This window comes from Somniosus microcephalus, chromosome 13, assembly GCF_052327205.1.
Source record: "Somniosus microcephalus isolate GS21.2 chromosome 13, FLI_Smic_1.0, whole genome shotgun sequence".
Classification (NCBI taxonomy): domain Eukaryota; kingdom Metazoa; phylum Chordata; class Chondrichthyes; order Squaliformes; family Somniosidae; genus Somniosus; species Somniosus microcephalus.
Window position 1 is genome coordinate 171526443 of NC_140999.1, and position 13247 is coordinate 171539689.

Genomic DNA, 13247 nt, shown 5'->3' on the forward strand with positions numbered 1-13247 from the left:
ACAGGTTCACCACTCTCTGGGTGAAGAAATTCCTCCTCATCTCAGTCCTAAATGGCTTACCCCTTATCCTTAGATTGTGACCCCTGGTTCTGGACTCCCCGGTCATCGGGAACATCCTTCCTGCATCCAGTCTGTCTAGTCCTGTTAGAATTTTATAAGTTTCAATGAGATCCCCTCTCATTCTTCTAAACTCCAGCAAGTACAAGACCAATCGACCCAATCTCTCCTCATACGTCATTCCTGCCATCCCAGGTATCAGCCTGGTGAATCTTCGCTGCACTCCCTCCATCTGCAAGCAGTTGTTTATCTTCAGCATGCACACAGTGCGTCTAATTTACTTCATCCCCCCCACTCCCCACCATCAACTGCAAAGCTGTTACTATTATTGTTTAACTTGGTTGGATCCTCCTGGCCACAACGATCACTGGGAGGAGCTGCTCACATTCTGCCCGTGAGTGACGCATGACGCTGAACTAGCGCAGTGACGTCACCGCGGGTCGCGGCGCGGCTGACGCATGCGCGCTGACTCTGGCGTGGTAGTGCTGGAGGGAGGGCCCCCGGTCGTGGACTTTAGGCTCCAGTTGGCGGAGCGATTGGTCGCAGCTCTTTGCGGATAGTCACAGACACACAGAGCGGGCGGTCTTCTCTGTCCACTGTCGGTCAGAAGCTCGCTGTCGAGGGAACTTTCTCCGAGCTGTCGCTTGCTTGCCGGTAAGTGCGGCAACTTGGTGTCCTTTTCCCCCCAAATGTCAACAGACACAAAGTGCAGCCGGCCAGAGTGCAGGCCTGGAGAAAGTGGGGAGGGGTTTCTGTTTGCTGCTAACTCACAATCTAAAATGGGTTCCTGGCGAATATTGTCTGCTGAATTCCTGTTGTGCCAGGTAGCTGGAGTGCTGGTGCCACAGGTGCTGGTGGCTGGGTTGGTGACTTGAGTGCCAGTGGTGCCCAGGTCATGATATTGGCGTTGGTGACCTGGTTGGTCGGTCGGTGTGATGATACAGATGCTTGTGGCCTGGATGCTGATTTCTGCATTCGTGGTGGCACAAGTGGGTTGGCATGCTTAGGGAGGAAGCTGGTTGCCGAGGGGCTTGGTGTCGTGATGGGCAATCGTGGTCCAGGGTCCCGGTGATCTTCTGGTTTGGCACTTGCAGCTGTGTTTGATGCTTTTTGTTGCAATTTGTTCTCGGCATATGGGATAATTTGGCAATGCTGTATTTATTGCCTATCCATAGTTGCCCTGAGTTGGGCTTTCTTGAACTGCTTGGGTGATGGTGCTCCTACAGTGGTGTTAGGTAGACAATTCCAGGTAATTAACCCAGCAACAATGAAGGAACAATGATATATGTCCAAATTGGGATAGAGTGAGACTTGGAGAGGAATTTGGAGTTGATGGTGTTAACCGGGTGGTTCTTGTCCTTCTTGGAGGTAGAGGTCACGGGGGTGGAAGGTGCTGTTGAAGTTGGTGAGTTCCTGCAGTGCTTCCTGTAGATCATGCATACTGCAGTCACAGTGCACTGGTGGTGGAGGGGGTGGGTATTGAGTTCAGTGTCCCGGGGATTGATCAAGTGAGCTACTCTGACCTAGATGGTGTTGAGCTCTTGAGTATTGTTAATAGCTGCACCCATCCAGGTGACAGGTGAGTGATGAGTATTCCGTCATACTCTTGACTTGACCCTTGTTGATGGTGGAGAGGCTTTGAGGGGTCAGCAGTTGAGCTACTTACTGTAGAGTACCCAGCCTCTGGCCTGCTCTTGTGGTCACGGTGTTGATATATCTGGTCCAATTAAGCTTCTACTCAATGGTGACACCCAAGGTGTTAATGGGGGACCTGGCAATGGTGGTGTTGTCGAAGTTTACGGGAAGATTGTTGGGCTTTCTTTTGTTCACGTTGGTTATTACTCTGCACTTATGTGCCGTAATTGTTACCTGCCACTTGTCAGCCCAAGCCTGGATGTTATTCAGGTCCGGCTATAGGCTGGCATGGCCTGCTTCATGGCATGTGATGAATAAAGTAGTAGTTCAGTGCATTTGCGTGATGATGTGGACACTTATTTCTGTCAGTCAGTGCATTTTCAAAGTCGCTATCTTTAAGCTGTACAGACTTTGATCCTGGGTTACAGAAGGGAAAGTTGGCTGGGTTTCTTGCTTCTAATTGCTTTACAGTGATCACTACTGGGTGAAGACGGGATCAGTTTTGGTTGTGATGCTCGTGTGGTCAAATAGCCTGACAACATTCACTCAAGCCTAATTTGTAAATAATAGCTTCTTGAATGCTAAAGTTTGAGGAATGCCGTGTTCTCAAGGGATTGTCAGGTTGGTGGAAATTACAGCTTCACCGAAGCATACGAGAGCATAGGCCTCACACTAAACATCCGTAAGACAAAGGTCCTCTACCAACCTGTCCCCGCCACACAGTGCTGCCCCACGATTATCAAAATCCACGACAAGGCCTTGGACAACGTGGACCACTTTCCATACCTCGGGAGCCTACTGTCAACAAGGGCAGACGTCGACGACGAAGTCCAACACCGCCTTCAGTGTGCCAGTGCAGCCTTCGGTTGCTTGAGGAAGAGAGTGTTTGAAGACCAGGACCTCAAACCCGGCACTAATCTCATGGTCTACAGGGCAGCAGTGATACCTGCCCTGCTGTATGCCTTAGAGACATGGACCATGTACAGCAGGCACCTCAAAGCATTGGAGAGGTACCACCAACGCTGCCTCCGCAAGATCCTGCAAATCCATTGGCAGGATAAGCGCACCAACGTCAGTGTTCTTGCTCAGGCCAACATCCCCAGCATCGAAGCTTTGACCACGCTCGATCAGCTCCGATGGAGGGGCCACATTGTCCGCATGCCCGATACGAGACTCCCAAAACAAGCGCTGTACTCGGAGCTCCGGCATGGCAAGAGAGCCCCAGGTGGGCAGAGGAAACGCTTCAAGGACACCCTCAAAGCCTCCTTGAAAAAGTGCAACATCCTCACCGACACCTGGGAATCCCTGGCCCAAGACCGCACAAAGTGGAGGAGAAGCATCTGGGAAGGCGCCAAACACCTCGAGTCTCTTAGCCGGGAGCAAGCGAAAGCCAAGCGCAGGCAGCGCAAGGAGCGCACGTCAACCCAAGCACCCCACCCACCGTCTGCCCCACCTGTGACGGAGACTGTAGGTCCTGCATTGGACTCATCGGTCACCTGAGAACTCATTTTTAATGTGGAAGCAAGTCATCCTTGGTTCCGAGGGACTGCCGGAGAAGAGGGAGGGGCGAGGCCATGGAGGGATTTGAACATGTCGGGGAGTCACTGTTTTGAGGAGGAAAGGGGAGAAAATCTGTGAGGAAATTAAAAAAACAATCAATAAACTTACCACTCGGGTATTAATGTAAGCTCTTTTGAGCTGTGCAGTAAACAGAAAAATTATATTTTTTACAATTTCACACTGATCTAATTTTGCCATGAGAGGTTTGGTTTTTTCTATCAACTAGTACTCAACATACTTTTTTAGAAACTATGCCAGTGATTCTTTTGGCCTAAAGAAAAGCGAAATGACAAAACAAAATATCTCTTCAGATTCATTATTGCTGTTAATCACACAATTTTACAACTTGTTATTTGGCAAGAGTAATGCCCAATTTTGGTTTTTAACTTAATATTATCAGAATAATTTGATAAAAGAATGTAAATATTTTTGAGAAGTGATTCTGCAGTGTGTATAACCATTTTTCAGGTAAAATATTGTGATTGATTGATTATCCTCTCCTTTCAGCCTCTGTCGTAAGACCATTCCTTTCCGCAGCTAATTTAAGGTTCCCTTGTGCATCTTGACTGCTGCTGACTTAAGCCCCCTACTCCCATATTTCCTTTTTGGCCATCGTGACGTCCTCTGCTCGCTCCTCCTCTTCCTCTAGGCCAGTCATGCCACCCGTTCTCCGCTACCGTGCCTTTTTATGATCCTCCTTCCCACCCATCACTGTTCCCAGCCTACCTTCTTTCCTCCTGTTGTACCAGGCTTAAATCCCTCTTGAACAAGCCCGCGGCCTTCCTGTGAGTGTTTTTGGCATTTGACAAGGTGCCACACAAAAGATTATTGCTTAAGATAAAAAATCACGGGATTGGGGGTAATATTCTGGCATGGATAGAGGATTGGCTATCTAACAGAAGGCAGAGAGTTGGGATAAATGGTTCATTCTCAGACTGGCAATCAGTAACTAGTGGTGTTCCGCAGGGGTCAGTGCTGGGTCCCCAACTCTTTACAATCTATATTAACGATTTGGAGGAGGGGACCGAGTGTAACATATCAAAGTTTGCAGATGATACCAAGATGGGAGGGAAAGTAGTGAGTGAGGAGGACATAAAAAACCTGCAAGGGGACATAGACAGGCTAAGTAAGTGGGCAGCGATTTGGCAGATGGAATACATTACTGGAAAGTGAGGTTATGCACTTTGGCAGGAAAAATCGTAGAGCAAGTTATTATCTTAATGGCAAGAAACTGGAAAGTACTGAAGTACAAAGGGATCTGGGGGTCCTGGTGCACGAAACTCAAAAGGTTAGTGTGCAGGTGCAGCAAGTGATTTAGAAGGCCAATAGAATGTTGGCTTTCATTGCTAGGGGGATAGAATATAAAAATAGGGAGGTATTGGTGAGACCGCACCTGGAATACTGCATACAGTTTTGGTGTCCATACTTAAGAAAGGACATACTTGCTCTCGAGTCAGTACAAAGAAGGTTCACTCGGTTAATCCCGGGGATGAGGGGATGGACATATGAGGAGAGGTTGAGTAGATTGGGACTCTACTCATTGGAGTTCAGAAGAATGAGAGGCGATCTTATTGAAACATATAAGATTGTGAAGGGGTTGGATCGGGTGGATGCGGGGAGGATGTTCCCGATGATGGGTGAAACTAGAACTAGGGGGCATAGTCTTAGAATAAGGGGCTGCTCTTTCAAAACTGAGATGAGGAGGAACTACTTCACTCAGAGGGTGGTAGGTCCATGGAATATGCTGCCCCAAAAAGCTGTAGAAGCTACATCATTACATAAATTTAAAACAGAAATAGACAGTTTCCTAGAAGTAAAGGGAATTAAGGGTTACGGGGAGCGGGCAGGAATTTGGACATGAGTCTAGGTTCGGATCGGACATGGCCCTGTGGGTAGCGGAGCGGGCCCAGGGGCCGTGTAGCCTGATCCTGCTCCTATTTCATGTGTCTAATTCTATTAGATTCAGGAGATGGTTCTGGGATAGTAGATTGGCGGTTAGGATCAGATCAGCCATGATCTTATTGAATGGTGGAGCAGGCTCGAGGGGCCGATTGGCCTACTCCTGCTCCTATTTCTTATGTTCTTATGTTGTTATGTTGCTTGGTTATCTTTGGTGTGCCCAACATGGCACCTGTATCTGGTTCTCCCTGAGCAGTAATCCCAACTGGCTCACCGTCTGCTCCTGGCAATCACCTTGCCCAGCTTGTTCCTTGGGGGTTAATTTTGCTAACCTCCTCTCCATGCTGCTGATTTCTTTCACTTCTGACCCCACCAAAGGATCACCGCACCTCTTCATATTGCCCACCAGAATCTTTACTTCCTCTCAATCTGGGCTATTGATATTCATTACTCCACTGTGGATGAATCTATGGACACCCTGTTACTAACAAAGACACTGAAATGTCTTAATCTGGCACTCCACTGCTTACCAAGCCTTAACTATTGCAGTGTCACTCACAGCCCTTATCGCCAGGTCATGTCTTGGCACCCCAACCCTTTCTCCTCCTTTAAGCACCTCGCCCTATTTGATCCCTTCCACCTCTCACTCAAATTCCTCATCAGTTTCTGCCTTCTGACTTCCTCACCAAGTTGGCCTTCCTTCTCTCATCTCTTAACCTCTGTGATTCTGACCCTACATCAATCTCCACTAACTCTCTCTCCTCTGCCCTCTTATCACTCGATCGTACCTTTGTATAAATGCCTACCTCCCCCAAATCCTCTGTTTCCCCCCCCCCCCCCCCCCCCCCCCATAACCTCATTGTCTTTTGTGACTTTTCCCCTCTTGACAAGATTGACCCGGAATTTGCGGTCACCAGCGAAACAACAGCGCTCGCCGCTGACCTTGAAGAAAGCTGCCCACAAAGATCTAGTGAGCTCTGTAGCGTGAATTTGAGCTCTCCCGACCTTTGTTTTAATCTGGCGCCAAATCAAGCTAATCCTAAGCGTTTTAGCAACAGTGATGTCATCATGGCGCTAGCAAAATACTGCGGATGCTGGAAATCCGAAATAACAACAGAAAACGCTGGAAAAACTCAGCAGGCCAGGCAACATCCGTGGAGAGAGAAACCGAGTTAACGTTTCAGGTAGAAACCCTTCTTCAGAACTGAGAAAAAAAAGGCAGGAAATGAAACAGATTTAAAGGCCAGTTTGGGGGTTGGGAAATGGGGGAGGGGATGAAAGAACAAAAGGGAAGGTCTGTGAGGTGAAGAGACATTAAGAGATATTCAAGACGAGACGAGATAGTAATAGGACAGGTAAAGAGACAAAAGATGGCTTTAGATGAAGTGTGAAATGCGCTGGCAGAATGAGAGACAGCTGCCATGTGGGAGAGAGAAAGGAAAAGGCACAAACCAAAGATGTGGATAAAAAAATATATAAAAATATAATAGGGGCCGAGGTTATGATCTGAAATTGTTGAACTCAATATTGAGTCCGGAAGGCTGTAAAGTGCCTAATCGGAAGATGAGGTGCTGTTCCTCGAGCTTACGTTGAGCTTCCGTGGAACAATGCAAGAGGCTGCGGACGGCGAGGTCTGAGTGGGAATGGAGCGGTGAATTGAAATGACAGGCGACCGGAAGCTCGGGGTCACCTTTACGGACTGAACGGAGGTGTTCCGCAAAGCAGTCACCCAATCTGCATTTGATCTCCCCAATGTAGAGGAAACCACATTGTGAGCAGCGAATACAGTATGCTAGATTGCAAGAAGTACAAGTAAATTGCTGTTTCACCTGGAAGGGATGTTTGGGGCCATAGAAACATAGAACATAGAAGGTAGGAGCAGGAGTAGGCCATTCGGCCCCTTGAGCCTGCTCCGCCATTCAATGAGATCATGGCTGATCATCCAAACTCAGTACCCTGTCCCTGCTTTCTCCCCATATCCCTTGATCCCTTTAGCCTTAAGAAATATATCTAACTCCTTCTTGAATATATTAATGAATTGGCCTCAACTGCCTTCTGTGGTAGAGAATTCCACAGATTCACCACTCTCTGGGTGAAGAAATTCCTCCTCATCTCTGTCCTAAATGGCTTACCCCTTATCTTTAGAATGTGACCCCTGGTTCTGGACTCCCCTGCCATCGGGGACATTCTTCCTGCACCTAGTCTGTCTAGTCCTGTTAGAATTTTATAAGTTTCAATGAGATCCCCTCTCATTCTTCTAAACTCCAGCGAGTATAAGCCCAATCGACCCAATCTTTCCTCATACATCATTCCTGCCATCCCAGGTATCAGTCTGGACAGTGGGAAGGGGGGAGGTATAAGGGCAGGTATTGCATCTCCTGCGCTTGCACAGGAAGGTGCCGGGCGAAGGGGAAGGGGTGCTGGGGGTGATAGAGGAGTCGACTAGGGTGGCTGGGAGGGAGCAGTCCCTACGGAATGCTGGGAGGGGAGGGGAAGATGCGTTTGGTGGTGGGAATCATTGGAGGTGGCGGAGGATGATCTGTTGAATGTGGAGGCTGGTGGGGTGAAAGGTGAGGACAAGGGGAACCCTATCGTGGTTCCGGGAGGGAGGGGCAGGGGTGAGGGCAGAAGTCCGTGAGATAGAACGGACACGGTCGAGGGCCGTGTCAACCACGGTAGAGGAGAATCCTCGGTTGAGGAAAAAGGAAGACACAGTGGAAGGTGGCATTGTCGGAGCAGATGCGACGGAGAAACCGGGAGAATGGAATAGAGTCCTTACAGGGGGCGGGGTGGGAGCAAGTGTAGTCCAGGTAGCTGTGGGAGTCAGTGGGCTTGTAGTGAATGTTGGTCAATAACCTATCCCCAGAGATGGAGACGGAGAAGTCGAGGAAGGGAAGGGAAGAGTCGGAGATGGACCATGTGAAGGTGAGGGAAGGGTTGAAATTGGAGGCAAAGTGAATGAAATTGTCTAGTTCAGGGCGAGAGCAGGAAACGGCACCGATACAGTCATCAATGTACCGGAAAAAGAGGTAAGGGAGGGGACCCGAGTAGGACTGGAACAAAGAGTGTTCCACATCTCCCACGAAAAGGCAGGCATAGCTAGGACCCATGCGGGTTCCCATAGCAACACCTTTGATTTGGAGGAAGTGAGTGGAGTCAAAGGAGAAGTTGTTCAATGTGAGAACAAGTTCAGCCAGGCGGAGGAGGGTAGTGGTGGATGGGGACTGGTTGGGCCTCTGTTCAAGGAAGAAGCAGAGCGCCCTCAGGCCATCCTGGTCGGGGATGGAGGTGTAGAGGGATTGGACGTCCATGGTGAAAAGGAGGCGGTTGGGGCCAGGAAACTGCAAACTGTTAAAGTGGCGGAGGGTGTCAGAAGAGTCGCAAATGTAGGTGGGAAGAGACTGGACAAGGGGAGAAGAGATAGTCGAGATTGGAAGAGATAAGTTCCGTGGGGCAAGAACAGGCTAAAACGATCATACTGGCTAAGCAGGCAATCACATGGAAGAATTCTCACAGACGGCAAACCAGGAAGTAAAATCCACAGATTTCAATTTACTTTTTATAAATTTTACAGTGAGCAAAATTAAGATTGGGACAGACATATGATTAAGGTAGAAGCTGAAATATCATAAACTTTAAAAAAAATTATATTTAAAAACTTGTATTTATTAATCACATTAATAGAAAAATTTGATCTTTCACAAATATAAAATTAGTTTTTCAGGGCCAATACGGTTGCCCAGCTGTCAGTATGCCGTTAAAAACCCAGATACACCTTTTTCAACAAGGCTTAACGTTTTAGGGGTTTTTTAACCGTGATATTCCAGTGTAAAAGGGGAAGTTTTCATCCTTGTATGTAATTTCAACTGATTACCGGCTCTGGGGAGTTCCACAATGCAACCTGATCGCAACTTCAGGATTTGCGCGTTTATCTCTGACCGTTTACCCATGTCCCTTACCGGTCACGTCCTCAATTCTACTACCTCACCATCCTCCTATGGGGAAAAAACTCCTTAACCTGGTAAACCACTTTGCCTCTGCCTTCAATGGCCTTGTTCCTAACAATCCAATCATCATTTCCCACCTCTCTCATTTCCCCTAGTATTGCCCTCCTCTTCGCTCCCTTAATCCAGAGGAGTACAAACTTGAGCATTACTGGCCTAGGCATACATCATCGGAATGGGCCTGGCCATAACGAGCACTACTGTGTTATGCGATCTTCTTCGTACTCCTGGGAGACAATCCGAGGCTTTTTATCCAAGATTAACCATCTGCCGAAACACCTTTCCCACCTGCTCCACCCTCACTTCCAATACCAAGTGCAAAGAGCTCCTGGATTTTGTTCTGAATGAGAGAAGCCAGTGAAGCCTAGATTCTGCCACTATTCTGTGTGCCCTGATTATATTGGCATGTGTTAATTGGCCCTGGCATGGAATCTACTGAGCTGGGGCTTATTTCAAGCTTATACTTATTCAATGCGCACAAAATAGTCAGGGTATTTTAGATTTTGGATATAATCTGTCCTCTCAAATACAGTTTAGCCATAACAGTGTGTGCAGTGCTCTGCCACACAAGGTATTTTGAAAACCTCCAGCACCTGTGCTGCCTATCACAAAGCATAACTAACATATTGTGTAATCATTTGGCACTGGTATAGATTTGCTGCTATTGTGACTTATTCCATAAAATTTGAGAAGCATACTGTGGCATAGCACTCCTGCTGTTTCACCAGAGTTGCTGTTTTATACATGATAGACTGCAGTTACACGATCCCACCCATCTGCAACCTACCCTCATTTTCCAGGAAGAATGTGGTACGGTGACAGACACGACAGATTCACCCGCAGGTGTGCCACCCCATCTGATCCAGAGTACATGGGACTAGCTGGATTAATTCCCAAAATGAAAATTTACCAAGGAATGAGAATGCACTATTTGTTTTAGAAAGACTGCATTAAGCATTTTAAGAAACGGACTCCCTTCAATCCTCCAGTCAATGGCATATTCTTCATAGCTGAGAATATACAAGGGGAATTTATTGCCCTTATTGCACTTATTAAAGAACTTATATTTATGATGAGACATAAAAGCTTCTAATCATAGAAAATTATATTGGTCTTTGGCCACTAGCTACTGTTGTGTAGTTCCTGCACAAAATGAAGCCACATGGAAATAAATCTGCTGGATTTAAAAAACTAGCAGCGAGGAAGACCTGTTTATTGCTGTGTTTTCCTGATGGCCACTGGACTGGTCTTCCTGACACTCCATTGCAGTATTTAGGGAGTGCTGCACTGTTGGAGGTGCCGTCTTTCGGATGAGACGTTAAAGCGAGACCCCATCTGCTCTCGGGTGGATGTAAAAGATCCCATGGCTCTATTTTGAAGAAGAGCAGGAATTTTTCCCCGGTGTCCTGGCCAATATTTACCCCTCAATCAACGTCACTCAAACAGATTATCTGGTCATTATCACATTGCTGCTTGTGGGCGCTTGCTGTGCGCAAATTGGCTGCCGCGTTTCGTACATTACACCAGCGACTACACATCAAAAAGCTCTTCAGTGGCTGTAAAGCGCTTTGAAACGTCCGGTGGTCGTGAAAGGCGCTATATAAATGCAAGTCTTTTTTGCTTCAGCACCAGCCGCTCACTTTGGTAGTGATGTCATGAAGCAACATCATGACTTCTTTATGCACGCTGCTGTTCTCTCTGTTGTGACGATCATCATAGCATCACTGCTCCATGTATACTCGCTGTCAAAAGTGCATTGGCCAGTCTGGACATGCATGTGGTGGTGGGTCTGCATAGCACAGCTGGTTTACACACCCAAGTCACACTCGGCAGCTGCTCACTGTTATGCATTGCTCTCTTCCCAGTCGGGACCGTGTTCTGCAGGTGCAGGTTTGCATGCTTGTGCAGAGCTGCACTCCTGGGCAGTTAACTCTTAATTCAATTCAATTTTATTTGCCATATGTAACCAGTACAAGTACAATTACAATGGAATGCTTACTCCCCGTAGGGACACGTCAGCTATTCATACAGCGCCGTGTTCAGAAAGTCAATACAATGGCTTCCAGTGGCAGTGGGAGCACGATGTCCCTCAGCCGCTCCGTCCTCCTCGTCACCGCGGCCTCCTCCTCACCGTTGCCGGCTCCAAGTGGTGGCCTGCTTCTCCCGCTCACGATCCGACCTCTGGCCGCCATGCCCGGCTCCCCCCCCTCCCAGTCGGACTGCGAGCTTCCCGCCATGGAGCTGCCGGCCGACGTGCTGCAGCGGGTCGTCGTGGCTGCTGCTGCTGCTCGTTGCGCTGCGCTGCCTCCGCCTGACTCGCCGAACACATCGTCGGGATGTGAATGTTCCGGTCGCCACGGCCTTCTCCTCACCGTCGCCGGCTCCACGGTCCAACGGCCTGGGGCCTGCTTCTCCCTCTCACGGTTCGGCCTCTGGCCGCCATGCTCGGCTCCCCTCCTCCCAGTCGGAATGCCTTCCCGCCGAGGAGCTGCCGGCTGACGTGCTCCAGCGGGTCGTTATGGCTGCTGCTGCTGCTCGCCGCGCTGCCTCGGCCCGACTCGCCGAACACTTCGCTCCGGTTGCGGGAGCGAGCGGCGAGAGCTGGCCACCCGAAGCAGGGAGAGCGCGCTCAGCACCGGACCGTCACGACCGCCATCTTGACTTATCTGAGAATGACTTGTAAGTCTGCTTCCTTCTAACAGTAGAAAGATTTTGCATGAAGGTTAAAAAGAGATAATCGTACACAATTAAATGATGATTTTTCACAAAACATTATATAACAACCACAACTTGTATTTATATAGCGCCTTTAATGTAGTAAAGCATCCCAAGGTGCTTCACAGGAGTATGATGAGACAAAAAATTTGACACCGAGCCACATAAGGAGAAATTAGGGCAGGTGACCAAAAGCTTGGTCAAAGAGGTAGGTTTTAAGGAGTGCCTTAAAGGAGGAAAGAGAGGTAGCGAGGCGAAGAGGTTTAGGCAGGGAATTCCAGAGTTTAGGGCCTAGGCAACAAGGCACAACCACCAATGGTTGAGTGATTATAATCAGGGATGCTCAAGAGGGCAGAAATAGAGGATTGCAGATATCTCGGCGGGGGTGTTGGGGTTGGAGGAGATTAGAGATAGGGAGGGGCGAGGCCATGGAGGGATTTGTAAACAAGGATGAGAATTAGACGAATTTATATTATAAATTGTATTGATACTTTTGCCAAAATAAATTGCAATGGTCGTCTTACATAAAATAATGGGGATCAATATGGTCTTGACAGTTTAAGTTATGAAAAAAAATCTTACTAAAAGGTTGTTCTAAACATCAGACAACCGAATGCAGAGCACCTGTGCTTCAACACGTGTTAAGAAAGGAGAAGCGGATCAGTGATGTATTTTTGTTCTGATGAATTTACCCCAGAAAGCCTGGACCTTTTCAGGGCTGTTGCAACTTGCAAGAGAACTTCAGTCATTGGTAACGGTTTAGTGGCCGGAGTTTCTGTCGCATTTAGACAAGTATTGGTTGGATTTGCTGAAAGGAGTGTGACTGTCTTAGAAAAGGAGAAAAGCATGGGTTACAGTCCTTGAAATAATATAAACAACTGCAGATGCAGGAAATTGGAAACAAAAATAGAAAATACTGGAATCTCCGTGCCCTGACATCAGATTCAGGTTGCATTTACGTTGTAGCATCATCATCGAATCTTACAGCTCAGGAGGAGGCCATTCAGCTCATCATGCCTGTACTGGCTCCTGGAAACAGCTTTCCAATTAGTCGCACTCCTTCACAGCATTGGCCTGAAGCAAAACTTTTGTTTTGCATCATCACCACAGTTGTAATGTAAATTGAAGTCTTATTGCAATCTGAAGTCTTCAAAAGGCGCCCGAAGCAAGGAAAATCAGTTGCAGGTTGTAAAGAAAGAACCAGCGAGGTGTCACAAACGGGTATGATTTATGTATGTCCTCCTTACAAATGGGGACAGTTATCTTGTTATCTGGTGGAATGAAAAATGTGCAGAATTGCATCTTTTACAGCTCTGCTTATAAGTAGTGGATTGGAAAGCGTTCTGACTCCCCCTCCCCCCACAAAGGTGACTGTGG

The 13247-nt window shown here is 47.9% G+C and overlaps 1 protein-coding gene across 2 annotated transcripts in view; it reads left to right on the forward strand.

Annotated features, from left to right (window-relative positions):
• Window positions 1-626: 626 nt before the first annotated feature.
• The window catches only part of LOC147108772 (phosphatidate phosphatase LPIN2-like), a 96886-nt gene continuing 84265 nt past the window's right edge, over window positions 627-13247 (forward strand). For both annotated transcript variants that reach the window (XM_086005592.1, XM_086005593.1), the window contains exon 1: window positions 627-711. The gene's annotated coding sequence lies outside the window, so the exon portion shown is untranslated. The remainder of the gene's footprint in view (window positions 712-13247) is intronic.